Genomic DNA, 22,812 nt, shown 5'->3' on the forward strand with positions numbered 1-22,812 from the left:
CTTCCTGTCTAGCATTGCAGAGTCCTGCAAACTAAAGTCTCTTTGATATTCTGGTCTTTATATATGAATCGGGTCCTTTAATGTGCATCTGTGGGATTTTTTTGTCACTGTTTTAAAAGCAAAATATAATCGATTTGACTTGGAGAAACGTTTTAGAAACTTTTTGATGACCATAGCATCACCATCTGATACTGTACCATAGTGCCACCATGTAAAAGTGTGTGTTTTGTTTGCCCTTCATTGCATAAGTCCACACACTATTTTCCACAACGCTTCTCTCTTTTTCTCCGTAGAAGTTTCCGTCAGCAGCATAAAGAAGCGAACATTTCCCGGGACCAGAGTGTGCTGGTTGCCGTGGCAGCTAATCTCTGTCCATCACTGTGGAAACACACAATGGGACCCAGGACAGCTGGAGCTGTGTGTGTGTTCGGGGGGAGAGCTTGTCTCTATTTGTAAAGGATAATATCCGAGGGTCTCCTGGTGTCTGCTGGAAAAGAGTCGTGCGGAGCGCAATCTGTGTGTCGGAGTTGTTGAGGTGTGTGTGTGTGTGTGTTGTAACACAACTAATCTCTTGAACTACCACCTCATCATTTAACATGATACTAACACACATCAAAGCGCTGCTGCGGGCCACACACTCTCAACTGTGTGTGTATGTGTGGGATTATGCAATTACATTTCCCTCTCTTTTTCACTCATTCCAGCGTGATGTCATCACCTTAAGTCTTTCTTTCATGTCTTGTCTTTCTGTATGTCTGAAGGACGGTAACAGTAGCTGCGGCGTCTGCTTCACTCGTATCTGTGTGATGTGGAATGACGGCAAAAAATAATTTTCTTACTTAGAGTTTTGTCTTGTTTTCCAGTAAAAACATTTAAGAATTCTTAAATCAAGATACATTTACTTGATAAGGAAAATTAATTAAGATTAATGCTGTTGAATCGATTAATCGCGATTAATCGCACGTAACATAAAAGTTTGTACACACACACATACACTATATATTTACAAACTTATGTTAGATGCAATTAATTGCGATTAATTGATTTGACAGCGCTACTTAAGATATATATTTACAAAATTTTATGTTAGATGCAATTGATTGCGATTAATCGATTTGACAGAGCTACTTAAGATATATATTTACAAAATTTTTAGATGTGATTGATTGCGATTAATCGATTTGACAGCACTACTGAAGATATATTTACAAAATTTTGTTAGATGTGATTAATCGCGATTAATCGATTTGACAGCACTACTTAAGATATATATTTTCAAAATTTTGTTAGATGTGATTAATCGCGATTAATCGATTTGACAGCACTACTTAAGATATATATTTACAAAATTTTGTTAGATGTGATTAATCGCGATTAATTGATTTGACAGAGCTACTTAAGATATATATTTACAAAATTTTATGTTAGATGCGATTAATCGTGATTAATCGATTTGACAGCTTTACTTAAGATATATATTTACAAACTTTTATGCTAGATGCGATTAATCGCAATTAATCAATTTGACAGCATTACTTAAGATATATATTTACAAAATTTTGTTAGATGCAATTGATTGCGATTAATCGATTTGACACCACTACTTAAGATATATATTTACAAAATTTTATGTTAGATGCGATTGATTGCGATTAATCAGTTTGACAGCATTACTTCAGATATATATTTACAAAATTTTGTTAGATGTGATTAATCGCGATTAATTGATTTGACAGCTTTACTTAAGATATATATTTACAAAATTTTGCTAGATGCGATTAATTGTGATTAATCGATTTGACAGCACCACTTAAGATATATTTACAAACTTACGCTAAATGCGATTAATTGCGATGAATCGATTTGACAGCACTACTTAAGATATATATTTACAAACTTGTATGTTAGATGCGATTAATCGTGATTAATCGATTTGACAGCACTACTTAAGATATATATTTACAAACTTGCATGTTACATGCGATTAATCGTGATTAATCGATTCGACAGTACTACTTAAGATATATTTACAAACTTTTATGTTAGATGCGATTAATCGTGATGAATCGATTCGACAGCACTACTTAAGATATATATTTACAAACTTGTATGTTAGATGCGATTAATCGTGATTAATCGATTCAACAGCACTACTTAGGATATATATTTTAGGGCTGTCAATAGATTAAATTTTTTTTAAATCGCGATTAATCGCGCACTTATCATGAAATTAAGCATACACCTTTTTTCTTGTTTAACACGTCCATTTTGCCACCATTTCCTATATCCAGCAAAGTAAACCATCAGATTGAAGTGTGAATTTCACAAAACTATATTTTTCCAGCTTTTTTAAAGGTAAATTTCCAAAAACTTTCCAAAAAAGAACACCAAATAACCAAATGATATCATTTCATATAATTCATACATTTATGTAGGCTACACCAAAGCACCCATAAAAAAAGAATCACAGCAAAAAAGAAGCGTTTCAGAATTCACAGTGTATGTGCAACAGAGAGCTTGTTTACATTTTAGACAAGTCACAGGACCACATGGAGATGCCAAAAACACCTAAACCAACCGCCTTGACCTGCATATCTACTAAAGTACACAGCAACATACACAGGACAAATCGAAACATTATCCTGAATGTGTGTGAAAACAACGTGAATGTACTGAAATGTGTCTGTGCATAAATACAATGTGCGATCAGTGCGTCGAGAGCGCTCATACATGATTTGTTTGCACATCAATACAACAGACTCACGCGTGCTTCTGTACGTCACCGCAATCGTCTTTACTTTGACTGCAGTCCTCATCCATCAAAAGCTTCATAGCAAGAAGCAAGTTTGCTTTATCCAGCCGAGAAACATAGTTTGCATATCATCTGGCCATGCAGCGGTGGGATATTTCGACGTTCCGTTCAGACAGGAACAGCGCGATGCGGGAGAGCTCGCGCTCCTCAGATACAATGACACAATATGACAGAGAGTTCGTGTTTTAAAGCGAAACAGACACTGGAATGAATAATTCTCTGTGCCATCTCTGATATAATCAGCATGGACTTTAAGATCATCTAACTGCGTGATGTAAATTACGTTATTACGCAATTTCACATGCTTCCATAATTTTTTCGCGTTAAACGCGTCAAATTATTTTAACGTGTTAATGATTTTGAATTAATCGCATGCGTTGACGTGTTAAAGTTGAAAGCCCTAATATATTTACAAACTTATGCTAGATGCAATTAATCGCGATTAATCAATTTGACAGCACTACTTAAGATATATATTTACAAACTTTTATGTTAGATGCGATTAATTGTGATTAATCGATTTGACAGCACTACTTAAGATATATATTTACAAACTTTTATGTTAGACGCGATTAATCGTGATTAATCGATTTGACAGCACTAAAGATATATTTACAAACTTTTATGTTAGATGCGATTAATTGTGATTAATCGATTTGACATCATTACTTAAGATATATATTTACAAACTTTTATGTTAGATGCGATTAATTGTGATTAATTGATTCGACAGCACTACTTAAGATATATATTTACAAACTTTTATGCTAGATGCGATTAATCGTGATTAATCGATTTGACAGCACTACTTAAGATATATATTTACAAACTTTTATGTTAGATGCGATTAATTGTGATTAATCAATTTGACAGCACTACTTAAGATATATATTTACAAACTTTTATGTTAGACGGGATTAATCGTGATTAATCGATTTGACAGCACTAAAGATATATTTACAAACTTTTATGTTAGATGCGATTAATTGTGATTAATCGATTTGACATCATTACTTAAGATATATATTTACAAACTTTTATGTTAGATGCGATTAATTGTGATTAATTGATTCGACAGCACTACTTAAGATATATATTTACAAACTTTTATGTTAGATGCGATTAATCGTGATTAATCGATTTGACAGCACTACTTAAGATATATATTTACAAACTTTTATGTTAGACGGGATTAATCGTGATTAATCGATTCGACAGCACTACTTAAGGTATATTTACAAACTTTTATGCTAGATGCGATTAATCGCAATTAATTAATTTGACATCATTACTTAAGATATATATTTACAAACTTTTATGTTAGATGCGATTAATTGTGATTAATCAATTTGACAGCACTACTTAAGATATATATTTACAAACTTTTATGTTAGATGCGATTAATTGTGATTAATCGATTTGACAGCACTACTTAAGATATATATTTACAAACTTTTATGCTAGATGCGATTAATCGCAATTAATCAATTTGACATCATTACTTAAGATATATATTTACAAACTTTTATGCTAGATGCGATTAATCGCAATTAATCAATTTGACAGCACTACTTAAGATATATATTTACAAACTTTTATGCTAGATGCGATTAATCGTGATTAATCGATTTGACAGCACTACTTAAGATATATATTTACAAACTTTTATGTTAGATGCGATTAATTGTGATTAATCAATTTGACAGCACTACTTAAGATATATATTTACAAACTTTTATGTTAGACGCGATTAATCGTGATTAATCGATTCGACAGCACTACTTAAGGTATATTTACAAACTTTTATGCTAGATGCGATTAATCGCAATTAATTAATTTGACATCATTACTTAAGATATATATTTACAAACTTTTATGTTAGATGCGATTAATTGTGATTAATCAATTTGACAGCACTACTTAAGATATATATTTACAAACTTTTATGTTAGATGCGATTAATTGTGATTAATTGATTCGACAGCACTACTTAAGATATATATTTACAAACTTTTATGCTAGATGCGATTAATCGCAATTAATCAATTTGACATCATTACTTAAGATATATATTTACAAAATGTTATGTTAGATGCGATTAATCATCTTGTTTTCTGAAAAGTGTATTAAAATTAAGTGAGTTTATACTTAAAACAAGAACAAATATCTTCCAACTGGGTAAAAAAAAAATAACTTACTTCAAAGAGAAAACAAGATTATTGTTATCTGACCCCACTGACAGATAAGCATAAACTCACCAAATTTTTTTTTTTAATTTTTTTTAGAAAACAAAACTCGATATCTTAAGTCATTTTGATTCTCAAGTAAATGTATCTTAATTTAAGATTTTTTTGTAGATATTTGTACTGGAAAACATAAAAATACTGAGTAATAAATTTTTTTTTTTTTCACATTACATTGCGCTACACTGGATTTCTTAAAGGTAAAGCACACTCACGTCACAAAAGGAGATGTTTAGCAGAATGTTCAGACTGCTTTTTTCATATAATGAAAGTGGATGGGGAAAAAAGCACTTCAAAATAGTACTATGAAAGTTGAAGAATAGACTAAAATGAAAGTCATTTTTCCCTTCTTGCATAGTTCTCAAATCTCTTTTGTGCATAAACATTTTGTATCACACCAGATTATGCCTTCTGAACACTTCAAACATTTCCGAAGGATCATGTGACTCTGAAGACTGGAGTAATGATGCTGAAAATTCAGCTTTGATTACAGGAATTAATTACATTTTATATTATATTCATGTAGAAAACAGCTATTTTAAACTGTAAAATATTTCACAATTTTTATTGTATTTTTGATCAAATAAATGCAGCCTTGGTGAGCAGAAGAGACTTTTGAATGTTTTTAATATACAACTACAGTCACATTCATATTAAACTAGTCACATTTCAACAACACTTGATAAACTAGTTACTATTAAATTACCTTCATATTCAAACTAAAGTGGATCACATGGAAACTCTCAGTCAGTGTTAAATTTCAGTGAATCACTATTAAACTACAGTCATATTTCGAACTCTCTCTTACACAGAAGTGACTCTGCTAACGGATGGTTCACGTTATTTTATAAAGCGAATTACGAAACTACAATTTTCCTAAAGTTACTGTTCCACCTCATACGAGCCGCTGCCAGCATTCATCCCCTGCTTTCATTACTGCGCTTTAGAGTCTCACACGGGACAGAGTTTGAGCCCAAAACAGCCCTCGGGGTTTAAGCTACACACCAGTGGACGATGACATCACTGTGCGGGCACACACACCTCAGGCTATATGTGTGTGTGTATGTGTTTTCCGGCCATCTTGAGTTTCCTCAGCAGTGGAGCTCCAGGCCTCTGGCTGTCATGTGTGTGTGTGTGTGTGTGTGTGTTTTTTACTCGGCTGTCGTGCGCTCATAGAGCTGGAACATGTTTCTAGAGTAGCTTTTAACAAGCGATCACGTTTACCAACCGACTCACACTGACTAATGCAATACAACACTGCACACCACATAAAACACACACACAGAGTTAGTGGGGAAAGTCACGCTAATGGCTGAGAGTGTGTGTAGTTTAAAGCGTTCAACGGTTTGGGGTCTGTAAGATTTCTTTTAATTGTTTTTGAAAGAAGTCTCTTCTGCTCACCAAAGCTCCATTTATTTGATCAAAAACACAGTAAAAATTATTACAATTTAAAATACCTGTTTTCTATGTGAATATATGTTAAAATGTAATATATTCCTGTGATCAAATCTGAATTTTCAGCATCATTACTCCAGTCTTCAGTGTCACATGATCCTTCAGAAATCATTCTGATATGATGATTTGCTGCTCAAGAAACATTTCTGATTATTATCAATGTTGAAAACAGTTCATATTTATGTGGAAAATGTGACATTTTATTCTTTTGTAACATTATAAATGTCTTTACTGTCACTTTTGATCTATTTAATGCAACTATGCTGAATAAAAATGAATTCTTTCAAAAAAAATTAACACTGACCCCAAACTTTTGAATGATAGTATAGTTTAAATGTGAGTCGAAGACTAGTTTGAATGTGGCTGTAGTTTTGTGACTTGTTTGGATAGTGAGCGCAGTTTTAACATTTTAATCTTAATTTTCAGTGAGATTGTGTAGTTTAATCATTTAAGACTTAATCTATTTTAAATTTGACTAATTTAAGATTAACAGTTGTTAAAAAGTGGCTAGTTCATCTGCTGCCATTTGACTACTGAGTGAAATGGGACTGAAGTGTACTTTTAAGTGTACTTAAAGGGATCCTATTCTGCTTTTTTTCCATGTTCATCTTTCTTTAGTGTGTAATGTTGCTGTTTGAGCATGAAAAAGCTCTGCAAAATTATATTTTATATATAAGTGTCACTGTTTCTGAACTCCCTGAAACGCCTCCATTGTAGTCTTGAGTTTTCAACACGTCACAATATTCCTCATTTAAATAATTCATACGCAGAATAAAGGGGCGGGGCCTGGTTGAGTTAGTTAGTAGTGTGTTACGGTAAGGGGTGGGACATCTCGCAAACACAATCAAAGCGCTTGACCAATCACAACACACTGGTCCAGCCGACCAATTAGAGCACATTGTGCTTTTCAGAAGGAGGGGCTTCATAGAGACAGGAACTAAACAGAGCGTTACTGACAGACTGGGAAGAGAGGAGCTGCAACAACGGAGAATATGAGGATTCAAGCATGAAAACCTGTTCTAGTAGAGACAAAAACAACATCAAGACTTTGAAAAAGGCATAAAAGGTCCACTTTAAAATGTCAGTGCAGTTCAAATGTACTATTCTGACTGAAACTTTCCAACAGAGAGGAGAAAACTGAATTACACACTTCAGTTACTGAACCACTCACACACACTCACACACTCCCAAACCAGCAGCCTCAAGATCTTATCTGACTCAACAGTACTTAACACAACACTTAACTGAAACTAGACACTGAGAGAGATAGAGTTAGTGGGAAAGAAAGAGTAGAGGGTAATGCCACGCTGGTGATACCATCATCATCATCATCCTCATCTGGTTTAAAACAATAGTCAGAGCGGAGGGAGGCAGGCGGGTGAAGGGAACGGCTCAGTCACTCTCACCTGAAGGTGTGTCTGACAGCTGAAACCAGAGACGCTTTTAAGGTTTCCGGTTACCGCGGTAACCAAGCAGAAAAATAGGGTGAGAGCTCGACTGCTTCCTTTCATCTCCTTAAACCAGACTGAATGATAAGAGATGCGCCGATGATGGATGTTGAATTCAGTCAAGAGCAGTAAAACAGTGTCAGTCAGAAATCAACGATGTTCACCATAGAGAAAATAACAAAACTGCTATAGTTACTAATGTAACAGGATGTCATGCTGTCAACCAAAGCAAAAAATGCAATTAAATAAAATAACAGTTTGAACAAGATTCTTGCGGGTCATTAAAAAATGTACAATTTTAAAATAAAATTCCTAAATATAATTTTTAAGTGATTTTACATTTGGGGATGGAAAAAAGGGAATCACGATAGATGTTGTAGATGATAATAGTGTATATTTTCTCTCATCTTTTTGAACGGGTAGCTGGAAGTAGTGACGCAAAGGCATTTCAAAATAAGAGTCCCGGTGTATTTTGGGGTTGTTTAGAATTAACCCGCTGGTGTCAGAAATCTTGAATATTTTGGAGCACAGACTGAAGTTTGGTCTTTTTTTAAAGACGACACTTGGCAGATTATTGCTGAAGTGAAAAAAGTTTTAAAAAGTTAACCTAAAGTTAAAGAATTGTACGTTATTGCTATGAAAAATGCACAGAAATACTATTTTCAATTTTAATATGAAATACATATTTTCAAAAACACGTTTTACACTAAAACTTCAAGAAAATCAAAGCCATAAATCTAAACAAGTTGTGCTCCAAATCTGAGGTTGATATCTCAAAAAATGAGCTTTCAGTAAGATTTTGTTTGGGTGCAGTACCAAAAGTTTTCACTAGGTGAAATTTGTCTCCCATTCATTTACAATGCGCTCATTATTGACCAAGAGGAGTACAAGTGTGAATACTTTTTTTGTGTGTGTGTATGTTCACATCGCAAGTGCCAAAACCTTTACCAAGTTTTGTACCATTCAGATGAAGTAAAAATTTTTTTTTTTAAAAAACGTAAAATTTTTCAGTCAAAAATGACCAAAGAGCACCAGAGGGAAAGGAAAGACTACGTACATTATTACCAATGCACTTATATATACTGTATATACCAAAAAAAAAAAAAAAAACTATGGTACTATATTTACTATGGTAAATATTTGTAAATGACTGAGATAAATCTGTGTTTAGTAAGGTGAGTATCCAGAGGAATCATCATTTCATCATTCATGTGAATTCAGACATTTGTGGAGACGCTGTCACTGCACGGATGAATTTAACACATGCTTGTGTGTGTGTGTGTGTGTGTGTGTGTGTGTGTGTGTGTGTGTGTGTGTGTGCCTGCATTTGCAGCTGTTTAGTTTGGCTTGGCTTCAGAGACATTAATACTATTGCATCTTTCCTTCAGATGAGTGGCGGGAGAGTCAGATTTCTGTAGCCCTACTTACACACACACACACACACACACACACACACACACACACAAAGCACACAGGTTTTCAGGTCACAATTCAGCCACTTTATGTTACAATTTAATGGATTTAGAGATCATAATATATCAATAACTTATATGAAATTTTGAAATATGAACATGTCAAAATGCAAAACATTGTAATGGTCCCAAAATATAATTTCTTATTGTTTTTCTTGAAATTTGGGGTGAAATTTGGACATTTCTTGACTGTATACATAATACATAAAATAGAGTTTAATGACCTTTTAAATTGTTCTACTGAAACTATGAGGTTATAAGAGAGAATTTGCACTGAAGACGCTTGAATTAAACTGCTCTGAATGTGTATCTTTCTTCAGATTCACAGAGAGAAGCTCTTCTGAAAGCTAATAAGATGTCTACAGACACACAGCATTTACGGCGTCATATTTGCATCAGATGCGAAGGCTGTTCCAGAAGGTAGGCGGCATAATTATGTTGCCTTCTAAGATCCCTTATTTTGGCCAAATTTAAGGCAGTGTCACATGCATGCTTCACAGAAGAAAATAAAATTCATAATGGCCAATAATTTGTTCAATGCTAAAAACCACATTTAAATGATAAAATAGTTTAATATAATTAAAAACAGGCCATTATGCTTATTAGAGTATTGCATAATTTCCTTATCAGCATGTAAATGCCAGACTCTATTGTAATCAATTATGTGGCCTATGTTGAGCGTTTCAAATCAGATTCATTTGATTTTGCATACAGCAGGGCAGATCACTGGGATTTGAAACGGAGCCAGAGAGAGAGAGAGAGAGAGCAGGAGGTGATGCGAGGTAGTGACACAGGAGGTATGGAAGTAATTTGTGAGTGAATTGGCTGACTGATTTTTAAGCAGTTTCTGAGGAGAAGCACACCGTCACACACACACACACACACACACACACACACACACACACACACACACACACACACACACACACACTCTCTGTCTGACTCGCCACCGTCTCATTTGCTCTCGGAGAGAAAGAAAGAAAAACATGAGGTATATTGTTATTTTACCAGTCAAAAGTTTGAATACATCTACTCTGTATTCTGGCTATTTTCCACATGTTCCACAATAATAGTGCAGTAATGAAAACACTGAAATTAGACAGAAGTATGGGAATGATGTAGTGAGCTAAACATGTGACACAAATGAAAACACTCTCATTTTTGAGCTTCTTCTTTGTCTAGATTCCAGCTTTGCTCACTCTAATGTCTAATCAACGCTCTTAACAACATAAACTCTTTTTTTAATAAAAATAAAATTAATCAATAAAGCTTACGTTAAAAATGAATGTGCACGAGTTAACAAAAGTCTCTTTCAAACATGCGTACAGTACTACACACTATACATTGTATGTGTTTTATTGCCAGAAAAATTACTCTGACCATCTCTCCGAGGAGACACAAGGAATTCTCTCCTCTGCCAGATTCCCAGAAAAACTGACACACACACACAGAGAGAGAGAGAGAGAGAAAGTGAGTCCCATTCCGGCTCTGCACAGCATTCCGATTCCTTATTTTATTCCAAATGTGAAAAGCAAACAGTATCTGAGTGCAAATGTCACTTCGGTATCATTTCCTGAAATCCGTTCTTTATTATTCTGACTGTGTCACAGACTAAAGGAATAACTCACCCTTAACCTGTATGACTTTATATATTCTGTGGAGCACAAAAGGAGAGGTTTAGCTGAATGTTCATGCTGCCGTTAAGCTCCAAAATTAACGAAGAAATGCACAAAGATTTGAGAGCACACATTTTTTATCATCTAAAACATGCGAATTAAAAATCATGCTTTGATAAATTATAATTATAAAAAACTGACATAAAAAAATCGAAATTATGACATACAAAGTCAATTATGAGATAAGAAGTCATAAATATGACAAAAAGTTTTGACAAAAGGTCATTATAAGATAAGTCATAGTTATGACATAAGTCGAAATTATGATAACATGTCCAAACTGACAAGAAGTCATAATTATTATATAAAAGTCATATTTATGACAAGTCAAAGTTATGAGATAAAAAGTAAATTATGATAAAAAGTAAATTATGACATAAATCGTCAAAGAAAAAAAAAATAGATAAGTCTATTATGACATAAGTCAAAATTATGAGATAAAAAGTCAATTATAAGATAGTCAATTATGACCTTAAAATTATGAGATAAAAAGTCAGTTATGACATAAATGTTAATGCTGCTGTTCATGTCAAAATTATAATATGAAAAGTTGTAATTATGATGTAGAAAGTCAAAATTATGAGATAGACAATTATGAGATAAAAATTTAATTATGACAAGTTCATATTATGAGATAAAAGTCAAAGTTATGAGATACGTTTATTATGAGATAGTCAGTTATGATGGAAAAATTATGAGATAAAAGTAAACATTAATAGATAAAATGTCTATCATGACAAGTCAAAATTATGAGATAAAAGTCAAAATTATGAGATAAAAATTCAATTATGGCATAAATGTTCATGTAGCTGTTCATGTCAAAATTATAACAGAAAGTTGTAATTATGATGTTAAAAGTCAAAATTGAGATAGGCAATTATGAGATAGTCAATTAAGACGTCAAAATTATGAGATAAAAAGTAAAAATTATTAGATAAATTTTCATGCTGTTCATCTCAAAATTATAATATAGAAAGTCATAATTATGATGTAGAAAGTCAAAATTATGAGATAAAAAGACAATTAAAGGATAAAAAGTCAATTATGACAATTCAAAGTTATGAGATAAAAAGTAAAAATGATACCGGTAGTACGTCGGTAGTTTCAGTTTCACTTTAAATAAATTAGTTTAGTCTTATTCTTAGATTTTTCATTCCTGTTCTGTTCTGGATACCAGTAAATTTAAAGGATTTGTTGTGGAATGAGGGGAACTAAAATACACGTTTATTGTGTTTGTTTGTAAACGTTTTGTTTTATTTACTGGCTTTTTACATTAAATTTAACAATAAATTGTGGCTTATACACCAATGCGACTTATCTGTTTTTTTTTACTTTAAACAATTCAGTTTTGTCCCGGCACGACCTATAGGCCTAGTCATGTGTGACTTGTTTTCTGGTGCAGTATGGTAGTGCACTAGTCTTCTGCACTACTTTTATGGTGCTTTAATGGAGTTTTTTGTTGTTTTTTGAGCTTAGCAGCTCCAGTTTCCATCCACTTTAATTGTATGAAAAATAACAGCGTGAATTTTTGTGTTCCACAGAAACAGTCATGCGGGTTTGGATCGGCATGATGGTGAGAAACTACACACGGACAATACGCCCATAAACATAAACATCATAAAGTCGTACTGAAAGTATTGAAACAGTACAAACATATTCTGACAGCGCAGGAAATATTAAAGCTCGCAGACGGCCAAGAGTCCTGCACCAGAGGGGAAGGGCGGCCTTCGTTCTGTTCGTTTAGTCTGGAGGATCCTCAACATCGCTCCGCAGAGAATACTGAATTTCAAACGTGAAATACCTTGAGTGTGCATTTGTGTGTGTAACATCTCGCACAATCCAGCTTGTGCTTCCTGTAGGGAAAACCGTCAGCTTTAATGTCCTGAAACCTGGAGAGTTTATTTTCCCCAGGTGACTCTTTTTTTCTGTCCTTCTATCCATTTGTTTCTGTACCTCTGTTCCAGAATGACTTTAACAGTCTAAGAGTTCAGAAGAATTATGTGTTTATGTGTTGTGTGTAGTTGTGTCGTTTCAAGATGGCCCTAACAAACACAGATCAAACCGTGAGGGGAAACACACCGCATATTCACATAACACATATTTGGCAGGACACCACTGGGATTTTTTGTGTTATAGATTATGTTCAGAATGAAATACTAGTGTACTGCTGGGGAAAAAAAGAAAGAAAAAAAAAAAAAAAAAAAAACCCAGTTTGAACCAGCCTAAGCTGGTTTGCTGGTCTTCCTGCCCCACCAAATATCAAGTGGCCCCTCTAAAATGACTTTTTCATAAAACTAGCCAACCAGACCAGCTAACACCAGCAAACTACCTGTATAGTCATGCTAGACGCCATATTGAATTTTAACGCAGATGAAAACGAGGATAGACGTTCAGTCTTTACAATGGCGCACACTTTATAAAGGTCCTAGATCACGTCATTTTCACATCTTCAAAACTGCTTCATGGAGTTTTTGTCTACTGAAAGTTTTTTCAGAAAGACGTATCATCAGCTGAACAGTTGATAAACTGCAGTACAATCCACTGAACACACTGTACTTCTGTCCCTCACAGCCTCATATCATTTTAATATATTTAATATTTTTATATAATTTTAATGGAATGAGATAAAATGACATAATTATGAGATAAAAGTCATAAGTATGACAAGTCAGAACACAAAAAGTTGAAATTATGACAAAAAGTCATAATTATGAGATAAAAAAAAACCTTAATTACGACATAAGTCAGAATGTGACAAAAAATTTAACTTATGAGATAAAAAGTCAAAATTTAAACAAAAAGCCATAATTATGACTTAAAAAGTCAAAAATAATTAGATAAAAATGCATAATTGTGACAAGTCAAAATATGACCGTCTAAATTATGAGATAAAAAGTCAAAATTATGAGATAAAAGCCATAATTATGACATAAAAAGTCAAAAATAACTAGATAAAAATGCATAATTGTGACAAGTCAAAATATGACCGTCTAAATTATGAGATAAAAAGTTAAAATTATGAGATAAAAGCCATAATTATGACATAAAAAGTCAAAAATGAGACAAAAAGACATAATTATGATATAAAAAGTCAAACATAATTAGATAAAAATGAATAATTGTGACAAGTCAAAATATGACAGTCAGGCTTGAGATAAAAAGTCAAAATTATGAGATAAAATCCATAATTATGACATAAAAAGTCAAAAATAACTAGATAAAAATGCATAATTGTGACAAGTCAAAATATGACCATCTAAATTATGAGATAAAAAGTTAAAATTATGAGATAAAAGCCATAATTATGACATATAAAGTCAAAAATAACTAGATAAAAATGCATAATTGTGACAAGTCAAAATATGACCGTCTAAATTATGAGATAAAAAGTTACAATTATGAGGTAAAAGCCATAATTATGACATAAAAAGTAATAAATGAGACAAAAAAGGCATAATTATGACATAAAAAGTCAAAAATAATGTAGATAAAAATGCACAATTGTGACCAGTCAAAATATGACAGTCAAACTTATGAAATAAAAAGTAAAAATTATGAGATAAAAGCCATTATGAGATAAAAAGTAGTAAATGAAACAAAAAGGCATAATTATGACATAAAAAGTAAAAAATAACTAGATAAAAATGCATAATTGTGAAAATATGACATTAAAACCTATGAGATAAAAAGTAAAATTTATGAAATAAAAGCCATAATTATGACATAAAAAGTAAAAAAAAAAAAAACGAGACAAAAAGTCATAATTATGACATAAGAAGTCAAACTTATGAGATAAAGTCATAATTGTGACAAAATACTTTTAATGTCACAATTATGACTGTCATAATACATTATAATTATATCATAATTATCATAATTGTCATTATTATGACTTTTTAACTCATAATTTCAACTTTTTATCTTATAATTTTGACTTGGTATCCGATAATTTTATTTGATGTCATCATTTTGACTTTCTGTGTAATAATCATGATTTGCCGAGGCATGGTTTTTTCTCACAGTATGTGGCAAAAACTGGGCTTCCACAGGTTCAGACATGTAAACGTCATTCGTTACTGAAACGCGGCATGTAAATGTTTTGATGTCACATCGAGCTGGGACAGGCGGTGGTGAATCATCTGCTCAGTGCTGCATGTGTGTGTTTGGCTGCTGTTTTGGTGTGTGTTTGATATATTTAGTGTGCACATGACTGTTGTGTGTGTTGAGCGTGTGGTTTGGTCTCCATCACTTCTCCCCTGATACAGTTACAAGGTCAGACATTCTCCCTTCCCATCAGCCCCCCCCCCCCCCCCCCCCCCCCCCCCCACAGGGCTAAATACCCCCTCCGTGCCCTGTGGAGGGGTAAAGAGAAGCCGCGGGAACTGTTAGCATGTTACCAGGGGCAATGAGAGCGCAAACAGACATGAGAAGGTTTGGGTTTCTCTTGAGGGGCGCCGCATGACCGAAAATAACAAAATAAAACACTGACCCTGGAGAGCCAAGCTGACTGACGGCGCTAACCGCTCCAGTTTACACAACTCTGAGTCCAGACCCACAAGTTTTGCTCTGGTTCACGGTGACATAGTGGGTTTGTTCTGTTTTCTTTTCTTCAAGGCGATGTGAAATTAAATAGGACCTATTCTGCTCTTTTCCATGTTCATCTTTCTTTTGTGTGTAATGTTGCTGTTTGAGCATTAAAAAGTCCCTCTATCAGTTTCTTATAGACAGAGATGAGGTTACATGGAGAGCAAATGCTGCTTCAGACTCCAAAAATGGCTCAGATCTTACTGTATTCTTCTATTTTTTCCCAGGAAAAACACCTGAGCCGTAGTTGAAGCTTGAACGCAACAGAGCTCTGAAAGAGAAACCTCTGAGCAATACAATCCAGATCTGAAGAAGTGTGTCAAGTTTCTTAGATACACAGATCTGTTTGTGTTTCCCAGATACAGACTCATCTTTACTTTTCCTCTGGAGTGTCCGGATCGTCTGCCATGCGTCCCTGGCAGAGGCTTCAAAGCCAACACTAATGCTATTACTAGCTCAGTAATGTGTGCGTCTCAAAGTTAAAGCGCTGGAGTTAAGATATTGAGACCATGCAGAGCGAAACGTCTCAGTTATGCTCGGCAGCGTCTCAAGTTAACCGTCCGAGTTTAACGTGTGTTCCCAAGGGAAAGGTCGAGTCTTAAGCACGTCTATTAATACACACACATTTAAAGACGGTCACACATGCACAATGATGAAACCCAGAACGAGGACAGCTGCTAGCTTTAGCTGTTGATCTGAGATCGATATCATAAAAACAGCAAATACTGTACGAGTGTTTTCAGTCTCTTGTTGACTTTCTTTTTCAATTTCTGACAAAGATGGGACACTTTTTAGCAGCAAAATGTAAATGAGGTATGTTAAGTTCATAATTGATTATTTATCTTGTATTCTGTCATTCTTGTGCTTCCGCAGAGGATGATGGGAAATGTAGTTTCTGTGTCTTTATAAAACTGTATCATTATGACCCTTCTTCAACAGTACACAAACTGAATAAAACTAATTCAATCAATATTCACAATTAAAACTGAATGAACGATTATCTTCCAGCATGATACATTTATTCACACATCCCAACTCCGAATTTATAATAGAAATGAATAGAAATAAAGTGGAGGAATGTCAGAAGAATGAGGTAAATATTCATGCAACTTTCTTAATGCACATTCATGAACAATTCATCCTGTTCCAAATATGAACAATATTTGTCTTCATAATCTTTTATCAAAATGCGGTTGTTCAAGAGATGTTTATGAAAGAAGTCTCCTCTGCTCACCAAGCCAGCTCACCAAGCCAGCAACCACCAAGAATACCTCAACAACCACATAGCAACACCCTGGCAACCACCCTACGTACCCTAGCAATTAAATAGCAACACCCTAGCAACCTCCTAGTAGCCACCAGAATACCCTAGCAGCGGGATAGCATTACCCTTGCAGCCACATTGAATACCCTAGCAACCGCACAGCAACACCCTAGCAACCACCCAGAATACTCTAGCAATTGAATAACAACATCCTTGCAACCACATAGCAACACCCTAGCAATGACCCAGAAAACCCTAACAACTGAATAATGACATCCTAGCAAACACCCAGAATATCTCAACAACCACATAGCAACACCCTGGCAACCACCCTGCGTACCCTAGCAATTAAATAACAACACCCTAGCAACCTCCTAGTAGCCTCCAGAATACCCTAGCAGCGGGATAGCATTACACTAGCAACCACATTGAATACCCTAGCAACTGCACAGCAACACCCTAGCAACCACCCAGAATACTCTAGCAACTGAATAACAACTTCCTAGCAACCGCATAGCAACACCCTAGCAACGACCCAGAAAACCCTAACAACCAGATAGCAACACCCTGGCATTCACCCCGAGTACCCTAGCAACTGAAAAGCAACACCCTAGCAACCTTCTAGTAACCACCAGAATACCTTAGCAATGGCATACCAATACCCTAGCAACCACTTTGAGTACCCTAGCAACCACATAGCTGCACCCTAGCAACTACTCAGAATACCCTAGCAACTGAATAATGACATACTAGCAACCACTCAGAATACTATAGCAACCACATAGCAACACCCAGCAACCACATAGTAACACCCTGGCAACCACCCCAGGTACCCTAACAACTAAATAGCAACACCCTAGCAACCTCCTAGTAACCACCAGAATACCCTTGCAGCAGCATAGCAACACCCTAGCAGCCACCCGAGTACCCTAGCAACTGATAGCAACACCCTAGCAACCTCCTAGTAACCACCAGAATACCCTAACAGCGGCATAGAAATACCCTAGCAACCACATTGAGTACCCTAGCAACCGCATAGCAACACCCCAGCAACCACCCAGAATACCCTAGAAACTGAATAACAACTTCCTAGCAACCACATAGCAACACCCTAGCAACCACCCAGAATACCCTAACAATCACATAGCAACACCCTGGCAACCACCCTGAGTACCCTAGCAACTGAATAGCAACACCCTAGCAACCTCCTAGTAACACCAGAATAACCTAGCAGCAGCATAGCAATACCCTAGCAACCACATTGAGTACCCTAACGTTGCAAAGCAACACTCTTGCAACCACCCAGAATACCCTAGAAACTGAATAACAACACCCTAGCAACCACCCAGAATACCCTAGCAACTGCATAGCAACACCCAAGCATCCACCCAGAATTCCCTAACAATTACATCGCAACAACCTGGCAACTACCCAGAGTACCCTAGCAACTGAATAGCAACACCCTAGCAACTTCCTAGTAACCACCAGAATACCCTAGCACTGCATAGCAACACCCTAGCAACCATCCAGAATATCAGTCTGTTTTTCTGAAGAACTGTATGGCCTTCAAAACCTTCCAACTTCAAGCTTTTAAAACTTTTTAAACTTTCTGATCAGGCTTTCTCAAGCCAACATAAAAGTTTGTCAACAAACTTTTTTTTATCTAGTTTATTCCTGTGATCAAAGCTGAATTTTCAGCATCATTACTCCAGTCTTCAGTGTCACATGATCCTTCAGAAATCATTCTGATATGATGATTTGCTGTTCAGGAAACATTTATGATTATTATCAGTGTTGAAAATGGTTGTGCATGTCCACAGGACACCACTGCAAATGGCTGTCCCCTCAAATCGTGCCCTATTTAAGGGTATACGGGGTGATTTCGGACACAGACAGTGCTTTTCTATTCCACTGCACTGCTTTTCCATTGTTTTTCTATGTAAACATGCGCTAGATGGACGCGTTTGACCATTGTACTCGTGTCTCGCACATGACACGGCATTCTAAAACTGCAAAAACGTGTGGAATGAACCCTTGTGGCCGCTTCACACAGAATGAATTTTTACAGTTAAAAATGGGAAATGCAGGTTAGTAGAGCAAAAAAGTGAACTTCTTTTAACTTAAGTGCGTCGTTTTTAGATCGCCATTGTGGTGAGAAATCGAGTCCCCCCAGGAATCGCGTCTCCTTAAGGACCCCAAGTGATCCCGTTGGTTAACAGACTTTTAATAGGTAGTATTTTTAGCGCCTGATTACAATTCCTGCAAAATCACATTATGATTTATATCGTTTAAAATGCGTTATAATGACAATCAATGTATTTTAAATGACATGGTTCATATACAAGTATATAACTGAAGCTATAGGTTGTGAAATCAACTATGTCTTGATTAATTATAACCTGAAGCTATTGGTTATAATTAGTCAAGACATCACGCTAACAATTTCTGATCAGGCATTACCGCCTGGGTCCTAAAGGAGACCCGATTCCTCAGGGGGGACTTGGTGTGTCGCTGCAAAAGATGCGAGACGCGAGTGCATCAGTTAAAGACGTCCGTCTAGAGCTTTGAAAAACAATGTAGCAACAAAGTAAAAAATGGAATGGAAAACGTGTTGTGTGTGTGTGCAAAGGTCTCTGGGTAATGATGTGTCTGAAGGGTTAAATTCCTGCGGCGTCCTGCGGGCCGTGATAGTCCTGTTTAATGTAAACACTGAAAGAACACACGGACGACAGCATGATTAATGAAGGGGGGAGGGAGAAGGAAAAATGTGATGTGTAACAGAGAGGGAGGAGAGGAGAGGAAAAGACCAAGCGATGATATGAAGTGAATTACAGCGTGTGTGTGAGTTTATTTAAACATTAAGGTCTATGAGACACACACAGCTCTGATCTCAGTCAGATATGATAAACACACGGCTGATCTCTTCCACTGAAACACACACCAGCATCCATCACTCACACACCGACACAGAGAGTTGGCCGCCGTCGCTTCTCGTGTTTAGCCTGGCTGAGAATTGGACACATCCATCTGGTTTGATTGAACCAAACATGTTTAAATGCTGAGAAAATATAACAAATATGTCGGCAGGTAAAAGCGGGTGGAAAATGAGCGTTCGGAGGAATTTTTTGTGGAGCCGTTTATGGTTTGTTACAGAAATATGAAACAAGCTGTAAACACTCATTACGAGGGAGACTATACAAACCAACAAAGAGCGACTGTTCTCCGCTCTTCACGTCAGACAACAATCTGGACTAGCTTTGTAAAATGAAACCTAAATCATTACATTTACATTAATGCACTTACAGTGGAAGTCTATGGGGGTTTGAAAGCAGAAAGGTGAAGTGCTTGTATTGATTCTTCCCCACAAAAATGTGTTAAGCGTCTAAATCGGTTGAACTACTTTTTTTGGTGGATGAACACCTGGTTTTGCATTACTAACATCATTCCTCCAGGTTTTACAGCTTAACATGCTTATTTTTTATTTTAACATGTAAAATGTTGATGTTTTGATGATGTACTCTGAAAACAGTGTATTTTAACATTTATCCTGGTCTTGCCCTGTAGACTTACAGACACTGTAAGTGTATTAATGTAAACACAACATTTGCTTATCTTTACAACTGAAATTTGAATTGAAATTATTTTATTTTATTTGCTAATCAACGACAAGTTGGCACACTGTAAAAAATTATTTTCATGATTTATCACAACTTTTTTTCTTTTGTCAAATCAACTTAGATAATTAATATGGTTCAGATGAGTTTCTATTTATTAAACCGATCTCCTTCATTGTATTAACTCAAATATTTAATTTCAATGAACTCAAAATTTTAAGGCAACCACTTAACTTACTTTTTTAAGTTAAACCAACAATATTTTTTTTAAAGTGGCACTTTTCTTTAATGATATTTCAGTTTTATTAAAATTAGTCCTGACTTACACCCTTGATTATGTTTTTGTTCTGGTTGTAGTTCCAGATTTGATTTTGTCTCGTTAAGATCAGTGTTATTTTAGTATTATTTATATACCATTATAGTATTTATTAATATAAATTTTTATATTATTCTATTAATATTAATTCATAATAATTTTATTTTATTTAAATTTTAGTTTGAATAATTTTGTTGTGTTTTTGTCATTTTTTCTATTTCATTTATTTGTTATTTCAATTTTAGTACTTAAGTGTATTTCATTTAGTTGGCGGGCCAACATTTCTAATTTTTTTCTCTTGCGTTTTTTTAGTTTAAGTTTTTCATCTGCTATTTATAATTTATTGTCACACTTTATTTTAATTGATGAAAACTACTTCTAGTTTTAGTTAACAACACTAAAAAATAACTGTACAAAAATCTAAACAAATTTACACAGTAAAATACCATTTTCCATTGAAACAGTAATATATCGTAAAAACAATACATTCTGGGTAATATTATTAGTTGTTTTCGAGGAAGTAACCTATAAGCTGCATCTCATTTCGGAGGCTGCGTCCTCCGGAGGCCGCATTTGAAGGCTGCATACGTCATAGAGGCGGTCTCATTTAAGAAAAGTAATCGTTAGATTGTTAAGTAAGTATTTTATACCTCACGAGGAATAATAGTCAATTTTATTACGGTTACATCCTTAATGACGTATGCAGCCTTCAAATGGAACCTCCGGAGGACGCAGCCTCTGAAATGAGATGCAACTATAGGCTACTTTCTCGAATAAATCACAAAATATTACCCAGAATGCATTGTTTTACAGTATATTACTTCTGTATATTACAATGCATTCTGGGTAATAATATTTGTCGTTTTCGAGAAAATAGCCTATAGACCTCTTTTCTTAAAATGACAAATATTACCCAGAATGCATTGTTTTTATGGTATATCACTGTTACAATGGTATTTTACTGTGTAAATTTGTTTAGTTTTTTTTACAGTCATTTTTTAGAGTGAAGAACAACACTGGTTAAAATCATTATGATCAGTATGTATAGGCCTCGTTTCACAAACAGGGCTTAGATTAAGCCAGGATTAGGCCTTAGTTCAATTAGGATATTTAAAGGCACAATATGTAAGTTTACACCACTAGAGGTCACCTATCCAAACCAAAGGCGTAGCTTGATAACGCCGAAATTGAGAGCAGAATCATGGGAGATGTCGTCTTCACCTCACAGTCGGTGGAAAAGAATCCGACGGGACTCGGGTGGAGATCATGTTCATGGATGAGATTATTAACGTTACTGTAGTATGAAGCAGTGCAGGGTCGAGTGATGCTGGAGCTGAGCGAGGCCGCTGGAGCGATTGCTAATGAGAGACGAGCGCGACACACGGCTCGAGAGCAGTGGGACTTTTATTATGCCGCAGTCGCTGCTTCTGCTTCTTCCTGTCAAGCGTATATGAGGTAATACAGCACAGTTTATCATATTAGATACATTTGAGTGTGTTGAAAATTATGTTATAACGTTACTCTGTGCGTTCGCTCGGCGATATTAGGCAGAAAACGAGATTTAAACAATAAGACAAAACGTGTTTAGTTATATAACATGATTAGTTTTCTGTTGATGAATGTATCCAAACAGTTATTCCCTTGTCTAATAAAACACATAATATACTAAAGCGTCTCTGGTGTTTATGTGGTTTCTACAAAATAAAACCGGAAATCAAGGGTAACGCGTATGATGTCATTGATAGGCGACGCACGGATACGGTCCGTGTCCTGGTTAAAATTCATTATTCTCTGGATTTAAACATTCTTGGAAACAACTGGGATAATGTAAGTACACAAGTCAACAAAATATATAACTGTTATAGTGGATATTTTAATCCAAAAATCTTACATATTGTGCCTTTAAGTGGCTTTTATACACGTGTCTT

At 35.1% G+C, this 22,812-nt stretch overlaps 1 long non-coding RNA gene across 1 annotated transcript; it reads left to right on the forward strand.

Moving 5' to 3' along the window:
• The first annotated feature begins 308 nt into the window (after positions 1-308).
• On the forward strand, positions 309-10,894 carry LOC127495229 (uncharacterized). The gene is made up of 4 exons (XR_007925096.1): positions 309-535; positions 9,751-9,850; positions 10,145-10,227; positions 10,796-10,894. It is a non-coding gene; the product is annotated as an uncharacterized LOC127495229 (long non-coding RNA).
• The last annotated feature ends 11,918 nt before the right edge of the window (positions 10,895-22,812 follow it).

The sequence above is a fragment of the Ctenopharyngodon idella genome, chromosome 15 (genome assembly GCF_019924925.1).
Source record: "Ctenopharyngodon idella isolate HZGC_01 chromosome 15, HZGC01, whole genome shotgun sequence".
NCBI classification, from domain to species: Eukaryota; Metazoa; Chordata; class Actinopteri; order Cypriniformes; family Xenocyprididae; genus Ctenopharyngodon; species Ctenopharyngodon idella.